Source organism: Marmota monax, unplaced genomic scaffold (genome assembly GCF_021218885.2).
Source record: "Marmota monax isolate L192 unplaced genomic scaffold, Marmota_monax_Labrador192_F-V1.1 WCK01_AAM20220418_F8-fsc00089, whole genome shotgun sequence".
NCBI lineage: Eukaryota > Metazoa > Chordata > Mammalia > Rodentia > Sciuridae > Marmota > Marmota monax.
The window spans coordinates 4,071,765-4,085,324 of NW_026694744.1; positions in this window are offsets into that span (position 1 = coordinate 4,071,765).

Genomic DNA, 13,560 nt, shown 5'->3' on the forward strand with positions numbered 1-13,560 from the left:
CACTCCCTGTGCATTTTTTTTTTTTTTTGTCTTTGTTATCTGGGGATGGAATCCAGGGCACTCTACCATTGAGCTACATCCTCAGTCCTTTTGAGTTTTTATTTTGAGATAAGATATCTCTAAGTTGCTGAGACTGGCCTTGAATTTACGATCCTCCTACCTCAGCCTCCCCAGTCGCTGGGATTATAAGGCTGCACACCACAATTGGTTCTTCTGTGCTTTTAAACCAATTACCCTGAATGATCATCAGATAGGTCACTGGGGGCCCCCAGTGTGTGCATATTGGACACATTTACAGAGAGCATGCTCTTTGGGACCAATAGACCTACTGCACCACTTGACCTCATACTAAAATGGTGGGAAGAATCAGATAGTGGTGCCCTCTGACTCTGCAAGGAAAGGGCCCACAAGGGATGTCTGGCAATCTCTACAATGTGAGCTGAACCTGGTCAACACTGAGAATAGCATAAGAAAGGAAAATTGAGCCAGGTGGGGTGGAGCATGCCTGTAATCCCAGTAGCTCAGGAGGCTGAGGCAGGAGGATCACAAGTTCGAGGCCAGCAGTACCTTAGTTACACTCTGTCTCAAACTAAAAAGGACTGGGGATGTAGCTCAGTGGTAAAGTGCCTCTGGGTTCAATCCCCAGTACCAGAAATGAAAGAAACGAGAAAGGAAGGAAGGAAGGAGAAAGGAAAGGGAAAGATAGAAAGAAAAGAGAAGAAAAGCAGGGCAGGGAAGCAAACTGGGACTGGTGAAAATCTGAGGAGGAAATGGGAGCCAAAAAAAGAGAGAGAGAGAGAGAGAGAGAGAGAGAGAGAGAGAGAGAGAGAGGAGGTGGTGGAGGAATAAGAAAAAGACAGATTGAGAACAGTCAGTGATCATGAGTAAGACATGAGAACAGCAAGGGAGACAACTGCTGTGGGTCCAAGCCAAGGACACCGTGGGGGTGGGAGAATGGGGTTTGAGCAGCTGGTGGCTTCTCTGTCAAAGCAAGCAGGCTGTGCCATGACACTCGTCCCATCTCAGGGTCCCCTTTCTACCCACGTGGACAGGCCTGGACCTGCAGTGAAGAGTGGCGAGCAACTAGATGGTCTGGACTCCTAGGAGAACAAACTCTCCAAAGCAAAATGATATTAGTGCTGGGTTTAGAACTCCATTCCAGGGCTAAAATGCTTGTGCTTGTGATAAAACCTTAATGAAAGGAGACGACCAAGAGAAACACCATTGGATGCTACCAAAAATGAAGAGCTGAGCCAGGCACAGTGGCGGCGCTTGCGTGTAATCCTAGCAGCTTGAGAGGCTGAGGCAGGAGGATCACAAGTTCAAAGCCAGCCTCAGCAAAAGAGAGGCACTATGCAACTCAGTGAGACCCTGACTCTAAATAAAATACGAAATAGGGCTGGGGATGTGGCTCAGTAGTTGAGTGCCTGGAGGAGGAGGAAGAGGAGGAGGAGGAGGAGGAGGAGGAGGAGGATTCTTTTGTACAAGTACATATACATGAATACTTAACATATATCTCTGCCTATCTATCTATCTGTCTATCTATATATACACTTAAAGTGACAGTTTGGAAATCACCTTCCAGTTGGAAGGTGTCCTCAGGTCACACACACACAAGCAAACCCTCTGAAGCAGGCACAGGTGAGGAGTGAAGATGAGGTAGGATTCACACACTCAGGCCCTCCAGAGCGGCTCTGGCTGCTCAGAAACTGCAGTTATCCTGCCCTCAGCGCGACACCCTTACATGGCATTTACTCATCCTAACAAAGGGAAGTGTGGTTCCCCTCCCCTTCTACAGGGAAGAACAGCTGTTCAAACAGGCTCAAGTGTTACCAAGTGCCACTGCTGGGGTGAAGCCAGGGGCAGGATCTGAACCCCAGTACCCTGACTTTCAAGCCTGCCTCTCAGCAGAACCACTGAGCTAACTTCCCAGCTAAGCATTTTGCTAGAGCACACAAAATACCACCCGCTCTCCCTGCTTGCCCTTCTTGCTAGGATTTGATAATTAACTTCTCCAGGGAGGGAGCCAGCTCAAGTAGCAAAGGTGAGACCCACAACAGGCATCAGGAGCCTTCCTCAAAGGACCTGGCCCTGGAGCAGAACCAAGACACCAAGCCCTACCAGGCAAGGCTCAGAAACCCTGTTCTCAGCTACTGACAGGGGGCATCTCTTCCAAAAAGAAAAAGGAGCCAGGGTTTCTAAGACTCAATCTGCTCTTACCACCCACGCAAAACTCCTTAGCAAAGTATAAAGCAAATGCAGAGAGAGGCTTAAGCTTCAAGAGCCGCACTCCTACATATTATTTCCAAGCCCTTTGCTATGCCACAAAGATGTACACTCTCAAAGGTCGATCAGCAAATCTGCTTCCTAAATGGCATTTTGTGTGATAAGTTTAAATCACAAAACCACCGTTTTCAAATGCAGGCACAGCAGAGAAACACAGGAGACAGGAAGGATAATGGGGGTGCTATTCAGTGGTGAAAAATAATGCTGTGCTTCATAATTGCTTCAGAATCAGTCATTTAACAGCACAAAGAAAAAAATTAACTGAGATAAAATTCCCTTTTGGGGATGTAATTATGATTATTCTCAAGAAATCATTATTCATTTTACTTATTAGGAAATTACTCCCCAAATATGACCTGTTTGGAGATAGAAAGCTACTTCAATGTAATTCTAATAAAGGATTCTGATTCTTTATCTCAATTCAATTGCATTTTAAGAAATCAAAAGAAATGTAACAGATTTTCGAATTAGAGTTATGAAATTTGACTGCCTATTTAAAAAGGACATTATGTAGGTTGATTGATGGGCTCATATTTTATCCTTGTGTGTTCTATGCTTTTATTTGTGACCCACAAAACACAAGGGATATTTTTAAACTCATGATGAGACAAAGGAGAGACAAAAGATGGATGGAAGTAGGGTTTGGGGCAGATCAGGTGACAAAGAAAAGGCTATCTGCCTCCTGGTTAGCTTCTGTCTTTGACAGGGAGCGAAAAATTGAAAGAAAGAACAAAATGCAAAGTGGATAGCATTCTGAAAGGGGGAAGAATGCTGGAAAGAGAAAAATACCCAGTAGCTATTATTTAAATCTTGGTATCAGCTCTGCAAGGATGCTATTGTCCTCAACTTGTGGGTCAGGGAACAAGCTCGGCTATTAGGGCCCAAGGCAGGATTTGATCCTGGGTCTGTGTGCTCATCATTCATTCATTCAACAAACATTTAGTGAGAGACTGAGGACACAGAGGATAACAGGAGAAGAGTTCAGCAGGGCTGGGCGCAGTGGTGCATGCCTGTAATTCCAGCAGCTTGGGCAGCTGAGGCAGGAGGCTGAGGCACTGAGCCAGCCTTAGCAATGGCTAGGTGCTCAGCAGCTCAGTGAGACCCTGTCTCTAAATAAAATACAAAATAGGGCAGAGGATGTGGCTCAGTGGTGAGTGCTCCCAATCCCTGGTACCCCTCTGCCCTGAAAAAATAAATAAATAAATAAAAGATTTCAGCAGATATTTAGTGCAACTCCATGCAAGCTGGGAATGAACAACTCTGGTGTGGTGTGAATGTTTGTGCCACCCCGCCTAAATTTCTATGTTGAAAACCTAACCCCCAAGTTGATGAGCTTGGAAAGCCTTTAGGAAATGATTGGGTCTAAGGGCAGAACTCTCATGAATAGGATTAGCACTGTTCTAAAAGGAACTCCACAAAGTCCCCTAGCCTCTTCCACCATGCAAAGACACAAGGAAAAGACTGATTTTGAACCAGGAAGCAAGCCCCCAGCAGATACTGCTATTGCCTTGATCCCAGTCCCAGGCCCCAAAACTGGTAGACATAAATGTCTAGATTTTGTAAGCTACCTAGTCTATGGGATTTGACTATAATAGACTGAATGGACTATGACAACCTTCAATTCCTTTAACCCAAGTTCAAGATTTTGAACCTGTCAGTTACATCCCTGGATTTGCAGGACTTAGCAGACATGATTACAGATCCTTTGGGCCCTAGGGGACAGAAGATGCACCAGGAGACTGGATCGAAACGAGAGTCTACATCTTGAACCAAGTGAGTGAGATATTGATATGACACATGGTCATAACAGCACAAAAAATAGCAAGCATGGGGGAGGGGCCTTGCCTGAGCCACAAGTGTTCAAACACTCTCCAGTGAATCTTCTCACACCTGGGCAAGGGAGCATAGGCCAGTGCTATTCTTCTTTGCCTCTCAAGGATGAGGAAAGATTCAAAGGAATTAGGTGATATGCCCCCCCACCCAAAAAAATAGCAGGTGGCCTAGTCAGTGTGTCTCTTTTTCTCTTCTATCCTTATTTGCTTCTTTTTCCTTTTTTGGTGCTGGGGATCCAAGCCAGGTGGCTGAAAACAATCATGCTTAAAGAATGTGGGTCAATGTAGGCAAGTACTCTACGACTAAGCTACATGCCCAATAGTTTTTGTTTTTTATTTTGGGAAAGGTGCTTACTAAATTGCCCAGGCTGGCCTTGAACTTCAGATTCTCCTGCCTCAGTCTCCCAAGTAGCTTAGACTACAGGCATGTGCCACTGCACCTGGCTTTAATAGTCTCTTCTGTGAAGTTTTTGTTTGTTTGTTTGTTTGTTTTTTTCATATCAGGGATTGAACTCAGGGGCACTCAACCACTGAGTCACATCCCCAGTCCTATTTTGTATTTTTTATTTTAGAGACAGGTTCTCACTGAGTTGCTTATTACCTTGCCTTTGCTGAGGCTGGCTTTGAACTTGTGATCCTCCTGCCTCAGCCTCTGGAGCTGCTGGGATTACAGGTGTGCACCACTGCATCCAGCTTCTGCAAAGTTTTGATTGTGCTTTTCCTGCTACCTCTGTTTCACCCACTGGGGAAATATTCAGTGTGCATCTACAGATGAAATATTCAGAGTGCATCTACGAATGTTTGGTAGATTTACAATTAAGGTTTGAGCATATTTTAAGACAGATGATCACAGAGAACTAGAACATATTAAATCATAGCAGTTTGCTCCCATCCCCAACTTCATTGTTCTCCTGACTAGAGTTTCTAGATATTCTAGAAGAATAGGGACATGCTCAACATCCTGTCTGCACTTTAGGAGGTGCTGAGGCATACAGATAGTCATTTGCAGAAGACAGACCTGAAACTGTATCATATGGTCTTGTGGGAGTAGCAGAGACTGTTACATTGCACATGGTCCTTGACCTTGATTGCAATGTGGCCTGAGAACCAGTTTCTTTTCCATGAGACGATTTCTGGGCATTGACATATGCAGTGAGTTGCATAATTGTTACAGCTGTTCCTCTTCCTGGGGTTTAAATGGGCCTTGCTCACTTGCATTTGGAAATCACCCCAGTAACAGGTGCCTTTCTCAGCTGCACAGCTGAATAAACCTAGGACTTGGTGTGTGCTAAACAGAGAGTGGTCTTTTTCCATAACAGAAGTTGTTATTTCCTTGTAGACAGCATAGAGAAGTGTGTGCTGCATGTCAGCCAAACATCAAGGATTATCCTGGTAGTTGAAAACAATTGTGTTTAAAGAATGGTGGTCAATGAATCAAGGTCAGCCTGAAGAGAGAATGTCAAGATTAATATCTGTATCTACAAGGTAGATGAAAATTGAGATGTAGTCACCAAAAATAGGAGGAATAGCTAATATGTTAGGTAGAAGAATCAAGATACAGAATGATGCCTATAAGCTATCTTGATTTTTTTATATGAATGAAAATGTCCAAGATCTTTGTGTTCAGGCTGTGGATGCAGTTCAGTGGTAGAGCTTTTACCTAGCATGCCTGAGACCATGTTCCATCTCCATCACTGGAAAGAAAAAAGAAAGGAAAGAAAGAAAGTTGAGGTAGTAGCAAGACTGAGGAATTGCATCCACTGAGTTAGAAGGAAAACCAGGCATGTGTGGGTTCATGAGAGTCAAGATAAGAGCATGTTTCTAGAAGAACTGATGTGTGCAGTGCAAGAATCCCATCTTAGCACATGGCAGTCGTTTGTGGTTTTGACAAGAGCAGTGACAGCATCATGATGAGAACACTAGGCTTATTGGAGTGAGCTCCAAAAAGTGGGAAAAGTTCAGGAAGTACAGGTGACTCTTCCAGACGGTTTTTGCTAGAAAAGGGAGCAGGGAAAATGACACAGTGGCTAGAACATGGGTGATTCATTTGGAACCACCAGTTAAAAGGAAGCTATTGATAACCAGGTGCGGTGGTGCAAGCCTGTAATCCTAGCAGCTTGGGAGGCTGAGGTGGGAGGATCATAAGTTCAAAGCCAGCCTCAGCAATGGCTGGCAACTAAGCAAGTCAGTAAGACCCTGTCTCTAAATAAATAACAAAATAGGGCTGGGGGATGTGGCTCAGTGGCTGAGTGCCCCCTGAGTTCAATCCCTGGTACAAGAAAAAAAAATTAAGCTATTGATGGTGTAAGAGAGACAAAAGAATGTCATTGCAGGAGCAGAGTCTTGGGAAGGGGGAAATGGGACATGAATTTAGAGAACTTATGTCAAAATGTTTTCAGATGTTAGCTACAAGTCTCATAGGTTTCTCAAAACATTTTTTATTCATTAATTTTTTTAAAATTTTTTAAGATGCTGATAGACCTTTATTTTGTTCATTTATTTATATGTGGAGCTGAGAATGGAACCCAGTGCCTCACACATACTAGGCAAGTACTCTGCCACTGAGCCACAACCCCAGCCCCTATTCATTAATTAATACTTTTTTTTTCCTTTTGGTGGTGCTGAGGACTGAACCCAGGGCCTTGTTCATGCAAGGCAGTCACTCTACTAACTGAGCTATATCCCCAGCCCTAACTATCACATTTGAATTACGTCCCTTAGAGTCATGGCTCAATAGAATCAAAAAACATATGTCATGCATTCACATAATCCAAAGTAGAATCACAAATGTGGCAGGTCCTAGGCAGGGGAGGTGTTTGATGCAATGAAACCCCAATGGGTTATTGGACCCAGTGGGCACATCAAACAGGGCTTCCTTGGGGAGGTGATGTTCAGCCTGAGAACCAAATGATGAGGAAGACTTAGCCAGGCAAAGAGGAAGTGGGACTGGAATGCACAAAGGGCCTGCATGAGGAGCTGGGGGCAGAAGAGTGAGGCTGGAAGATTCAAGTCAGCCAAGGCAGAGCCTTGGAGGACACAGCAAGGAGGTTTTAAAATATAGATTACTAGGAATACCACCTCACACCCACCAGGATGGCTGTGATTCAAAAGACAGAAAATAAATGTTGGCAAGAATGTAGAGAAACTGGAACCCTTATACACTGACGGTGGCAATGTAAAATGGTACAGCTGCTGTCAAAGACACTACAGCAGTTCCTCAAAAAGGTAAATATAAAATTATCACATGATCCAGCAATTTCACTTCTAGGGAGGTATATGCCCCTCAAAATTGAGTCAGGCACAGTGGTGCATGCCTATAATCCCAGCACCTCCAGAAGCTGAGGCAGGAGGATGGCAAATTTGAGATCAGCCTCAGCAACTTAACAAGAAACTGTATCAAATTTTAAAATTTTTTTAAAGGGCTAGGAATGTACCTCGGTGGCAAAGTACTTCTGGGGTCAATTCCCAGTATTTAAAAAAAAATTAAAATCAGGGATTTCAGCAGATACTTGCATACCAATGTTCATAGCAGTATTGACCACAATAGCCAAAAGGTGGAAATGACGTCAGAAGGATGAATGGACAGACAAAAAGGACACCCATACAATGGTGTATTATTCAGCCAGAAAAAAAATGGAATAAAGTACTGGTACATGCTACAACATGATGTTAAATGAAAGAAGCCAAATAAAGACCACATATTATCAGATTCCATTTATATGAAATGTTCAGAAGATGCAAATCTACAGAGATGGAAGACAAGCAGATTAGTGGTTATCAGGGCCTGGGGAAGGGTTGAAGGAAGTGACTGTTTAGTGGGCTTGGGGTTTCACTTAGGGCTGATAGAGATGTTTTGGAACTAGACAGTGCCAATGTTGTTACCATATCATTAATGTACTAAGTGTCACCAAATTCTACATTTTAAAATGTTTAATTTTATGTTGCATGAATTTTATCTCAAAATTTTTAAAAATACATATTACCACAGTGTTTCCAACTCAAAGGAAGACAGAATTCTACCTGACCAGCTGGAGATTTAAACTTTATTCAGAAAAAAAAAAAAAAAAACTTATTCAGAGTTCCCTGAATTAAGTTTTCACCATAAGATAGCCAGGATGCTGAGAAATTATTTTAAAAAATTATTAAAGTTTATAAATCATAAAAGCCTTTTTTTGTTTGTTTGTTTGTTTGTTTTGTTTTGTTTTGTTTTTGTTTGTTTGGTTTGGTTTGGTTTGGTACTGGGATTGAACCCAAGGGTGCTTTACCACTGAGTTACATCTCCAGCCTTTTTAAATTTTTTTATTTTGATACAGGGTCTTACTAAATTGTTGAGGCTAGTCTGGAATTTATGATCCTCCTGTCTCAGCCTCCCAAATCACTGGGATTACAGGTATGCATCACCATACCTGGCAAAAACTTTGATTTTCATAACAAAAGAGGTTGTACTAGCTTGGAATGAAAGAAACCTACCTCAGAGGGACAATGGAGTTTGGGAAACACAAGTAGCTTGGGATGGAAAGTGTTTTAACAATTACCATTGTTGGGAAATAATAGTAGTGAGCTCCCCATCCTGAAAAGCATTCAAACACTCCTGAATGACTATCAGCCATGGATAGAACACAAGGGATTGAACTAGAAGAGTTTTCATGTTCCCTTAAACCCAGAGAGATGCTATGACACATTTTCAAAAATCACTTAGGAGGATAGATAGCAAAATTCTAGCCCATACACACCTCCCAGTATCTTGGGAGGCTGAGACAGCAGAATCACAAGTTCAGAACCAGCCTCAGCAATTTAGCAAGGTCCTAAGCAACTTAGCGAGGATCACATGTTCAAAGCCAGCCTAAGCAAAAGTGAGGCACTAAGCAACTCAGTGAGACCCTGTCTCTAAATAAAATACAATAGGGTTGGGATGTGGCTCAGTGGTTGAGCGCCCTTGAGTTCAATCTCCAGTACCAAAAAAAAAAAAAAAAAAAAAAAAATCTAGCCCAAAGCAATGTTATTTTTGCCCAAAATGTTACCAAATTCATTATTACTAGGCAATTACGAACTATAAGAAGAGTAAGAGAAATTAATTGTGAACTAGTACAAATGGTGGGCTTGTTGAATACATTCTGAGCTCTGTGCACAGTTCAATTTTAAATTTCATCTGCAAAAACAAGGACAGAGTGTCAGATTAGCTATATTCTTGGGCATTCATTGTGAATTCCTAATGCAATGCCATAGAACCCAGATCTAAATTCACATATGTGGGTAACTCATCCCCAGTCGAAAGTATGGAATGGCTCATGAAAAACAAAAGCATTAGAGATAGACACAGCCTATACTTCTAGATTGAAATGCTCAATACAAATCAAAGAAAAATCACTTGCCAATTGCTCTGACTCACAGAAGACAGCATGAAATGACCTGTGTTTTAAAAGCAGGATCCACTTTCAGCCAGCTCTGAAATCCCAGCCCCCCTGGGCTGCTGCTGTTTTCTATTTTGACTGCATCCTCCTCATGCCTATCTAGTAGGCAATTCTATAAAACATAATGCAGTCTAGAGCAATTCTCCTGATTTTCTAAGTCACAGCCAAACTGGACACTGACTCTAAAAGGGGTGGAATGGACCCTTACACCTGTTCCCTGAAGCCCAGACTAGCAATTCTACAATCTGGAAACTTCTCCTATAGATAGTAACATGGTGGAATAGACATCTGGACTCAAATAAAAATGTAGAATTGCCATGAACTTAGTGTGTAACCTTGAATCTCTATGATCCAGTTTTCTCATCAAAGAAAACACGAGGAAAGGCCCCTACCCAATTCATAGCCAGGAAAGTATGAGGGGAATCTAGGGTACTCACTTGATGTGCACGAAAGTGCTCAAGAGAAAGCCAGGGACACAGACACCCATAATACCTCCATCTGTCACCTTCACGTGACTGGAAAAGCCCACAGAAGAGTCACAAAGGGACAAACATCTTTTTTTAAAAATATTTTTATTTATACATGGACACAATATCTTTATTTTTGTTTTTTTTATTTTTATGTGGTGCTAAGGATTGAACCCAGTGCCTCACATGTGTGAGGCAAGCGCTCTGCCACTGAGCCACAACCCCAGCCCACTTTTAAACATCTTGCAGGCAAATATAGAATATTCTTGTCTTCCCTCCATAAGTTGAACATAGTAAAATCTAGAAGGAAAAGTTCATCATCATAAGAGGGCTTTTAGTAATAATAATAAATAATAATAACAGTGGCTCGGGAGGTTGAGGCAGGAGGATTGTAAGTTCAAAGCCAGCCTCGGCAAAAACAAGGCACTAAGCAACTTAGTGAGACCCTGTTTCTAAATAAAGTACAAAAAAAGGACCAGGGATGTGGCTCAGTGGTTAAGTGATAATAATAATAGATGCTTTCAAAGTAATATCAGCTTCCTCTCCAAGGTCTTCCTAGGTCTGTCCCCCAAGCCCCAAACCCTGGCCCAGTGCTGGATTGCCTCCTGGGCCTCAGAGAGCTCTGTGCTTTCCATTGTATTTTCCATATCTCCTTCTTCCATTAATCTTGCCTACTCTCAGATGGGCGCAGTGGTGCACACTCATAATCCCAGCAACTCAGGAGGCTAAGGAAAGAGGATCACAAATTCAAAACCAGCCTGGGCAACTTAGAGAAATTCCATCTCAAATTTAAAAATAAAAAAGGATTGGTGGGAGGATTAAATGAACTTTAGATAGGGCAAAGGAGAAAAAGGAGGGAGGGGAAGGGTGGGGGCATAGGAGGAAAGACGGTGGAATGCGATGGTCATCATTGCCCTAAGTACATGTATGAAGACACAAAGGATGTGTGTTCTCTGGACATTCATATGGATGCAAAATCTGCTTCTAATGTTCAATGCCTAAAAAGTAACAAGATATTTTGGTATTGGCCAGGTGTGGTGGCGAACATCTATAATCCCAGCATCTCGGGAGGCTGAGGCAGGAGATTGCAAGTTCAAAGCCAGCCTCAGCAACTTTGTGAGGCTCTAAGCAATTCAGAGAGACCCTGTTTCTAAATAAAATACCAAAAAAAGGCTGGAGATGTGACTCAGTAGTTAAGAACCCCTAGATTCAATCTCAGGTACCAAAAAAAAAAGATATTTTGGTATTATGACATGTAAATTTACATGGAAGTTGAGGGAAGACTGCCATTTATTTTATTTTTATTTTTTGGTACCAGGGATTGAACTCAGGGGCACTCAACCACTGAGTCACATCCCCAGCCCTATTTTGTATTTTATTTAGAGACAGAGTCTCACTGAGTTGCTTAGTGCCTCACCATTGCTGAAGCTGGCTTTGAACTCCTGATCCTTCTGTCTCAGCCTCCCAAGCTGTTGGAATTACACGCAAGAGCCACCACTCTCGGCAAGACTGCTATTTATTTTGTGGGGAACTTTACCAAGTTGTTGACCATTTTACAACTGGTGGCTAGGACACTCTTGGTATTTGAATTATCAAAACATCACATCTTGGGCTGGGGTTGTGGCTCAGTGGTAGAGCACTCATCTAGCATGTGTAGGGCCCTGGGTTCTGATCCTCAGCACCACATAAAAATAAATAAATAAAATAAAGGTATTTAGTCCAACTACACCTAAAAAAAAAAACACACATCTTGATCAGTAGTTCCATTAATGGGGATTGCACACTTAGGCTGTTCATTGAATGACTTCTGTACATCTTCCAATGGCACTGTGCCTGAGCATTTACACATTGACAAAGACACTATTACTTTCAGTTCTCCTTCAGAGTTACGAATTATATTGATTTTTTTCCTCTTTGGGTTCCATATCAGGAATACAGAAGGGATATTGCAAATGTTTATTCATACAAAATGTCGCATTCCGTGGAGTTGGGAGCAATGGCTCCCATTTTGAGAATATGCTTAATCCTTTCTTTCTTGATTAATCAATTTTAAACAATATCTACTGGTACCCTGACATGAAAGATGAGGATTATGTCACTTATATTATCCCTCCTCCCAAACTCCCATTCCTTTTTCCATCAAATTTTGGCAGTATCTTCTGCCTCCTTACTTGAGAGTAGAAGGACATTAATGAGTGCTGCCTATTAAACACTTTTGTACTTCTTTTTTTCCAGAACAGTTTTAGGTTCATAGCAAACGTGAGCAGAGTACAGAGTTCTCATGGGCCCCCAACCTCCACATCAGCACTGCCCACCCCCCACTATCAATATCCCACACCAGAAGTGCCATTTGTTACATCATTATTATCTAGTGTCCTTAGTTGCTGCTGTACATTCTGTAGGTTTTGGCAAATGTACAATGACATGTGTCTGCAAAACTACAGAATAGTTTCACGGCCTTAAAAAATCCTCTCGGCTCTGCCTATTCATCCCCTTCTCCCCACACCCCTGCAACCACTGACCTGTGAGGCCACTTTTGCTCATATTCTCCCGTATCCTGCTTGGTGTCAGCCATACTTTTATATTGTCAAGGTTTGCTAACATTTTCATGTAGTTGTAAACAGAGCTGTCATGACCAAATATTGAAACCCAGTTCACTGATTTTCTGTTAGGTTAAGAAGGCAGCCATTTTTTTGAGAGACAAAAGGAAGATATAAAAGAAAAAAAAATATGTCTGATGTGCAGAGTAAGTAACTAGAGTAAGCGAGAGGCAGAGGGATTTTTTTAAAGGCTTCCTTCTATTTTTTTTTCTTTTTTAGTTGTAGATGAACACAATACCTTTATTTTATTTATTTATGTGGTGCTGAGGATCAAACCCAGTGCCCCATGCATGCAAGGCAAGCGCTCTACCACTGAGCCACAGCCACAGCCCCACAGAGGGATTTTTAAAAATCAAACATCAAGTCAGGTTTCTGCTCATACAGAGATTATGCTGGAGAGATAAGATCTCTAAGTGCTTATGAAGTAGGAAGGAATGAGACCCACACATGTGATTAAATGTTCCCCGAAAGACTATAGATAATACTGTACCTTAGACTTGCACATTGCTGAGTTTTAATATTTTCACTCTACATACTCACACAAAATGATAACTAGATGAGGTGATGAATATGTTAGCTCAATTGTGGTAATCATTTCACAATGTATACACACATCAAAACGTGTTATACATGGTAAAAATATACAATTTTAATTCATCAGTTATATTTCAACAATGCTGGAAGTAAAACATTGGAACAGATAAAATGTACACTTATGGTTCATAATTATTCTGTACTCCTTAGAAGAGACACTGAGGTTCAGTTAAATGTCAAATTCCAAGAAAAAATCTGTTGAATATGATTTTTATTTGTAGTTTAAAATTAAGCTGGGTGCAGTGGTGTATGCCTGTTTTCCATCCACTAAGGAGGCTGAGGCAGGAGGACCACTTGAGTCTATAAGACTAGCCTGGGCACCATATTGAGACCCTCTCTCAAAGAAAAAAAAATCAAGTCAAACTATTAG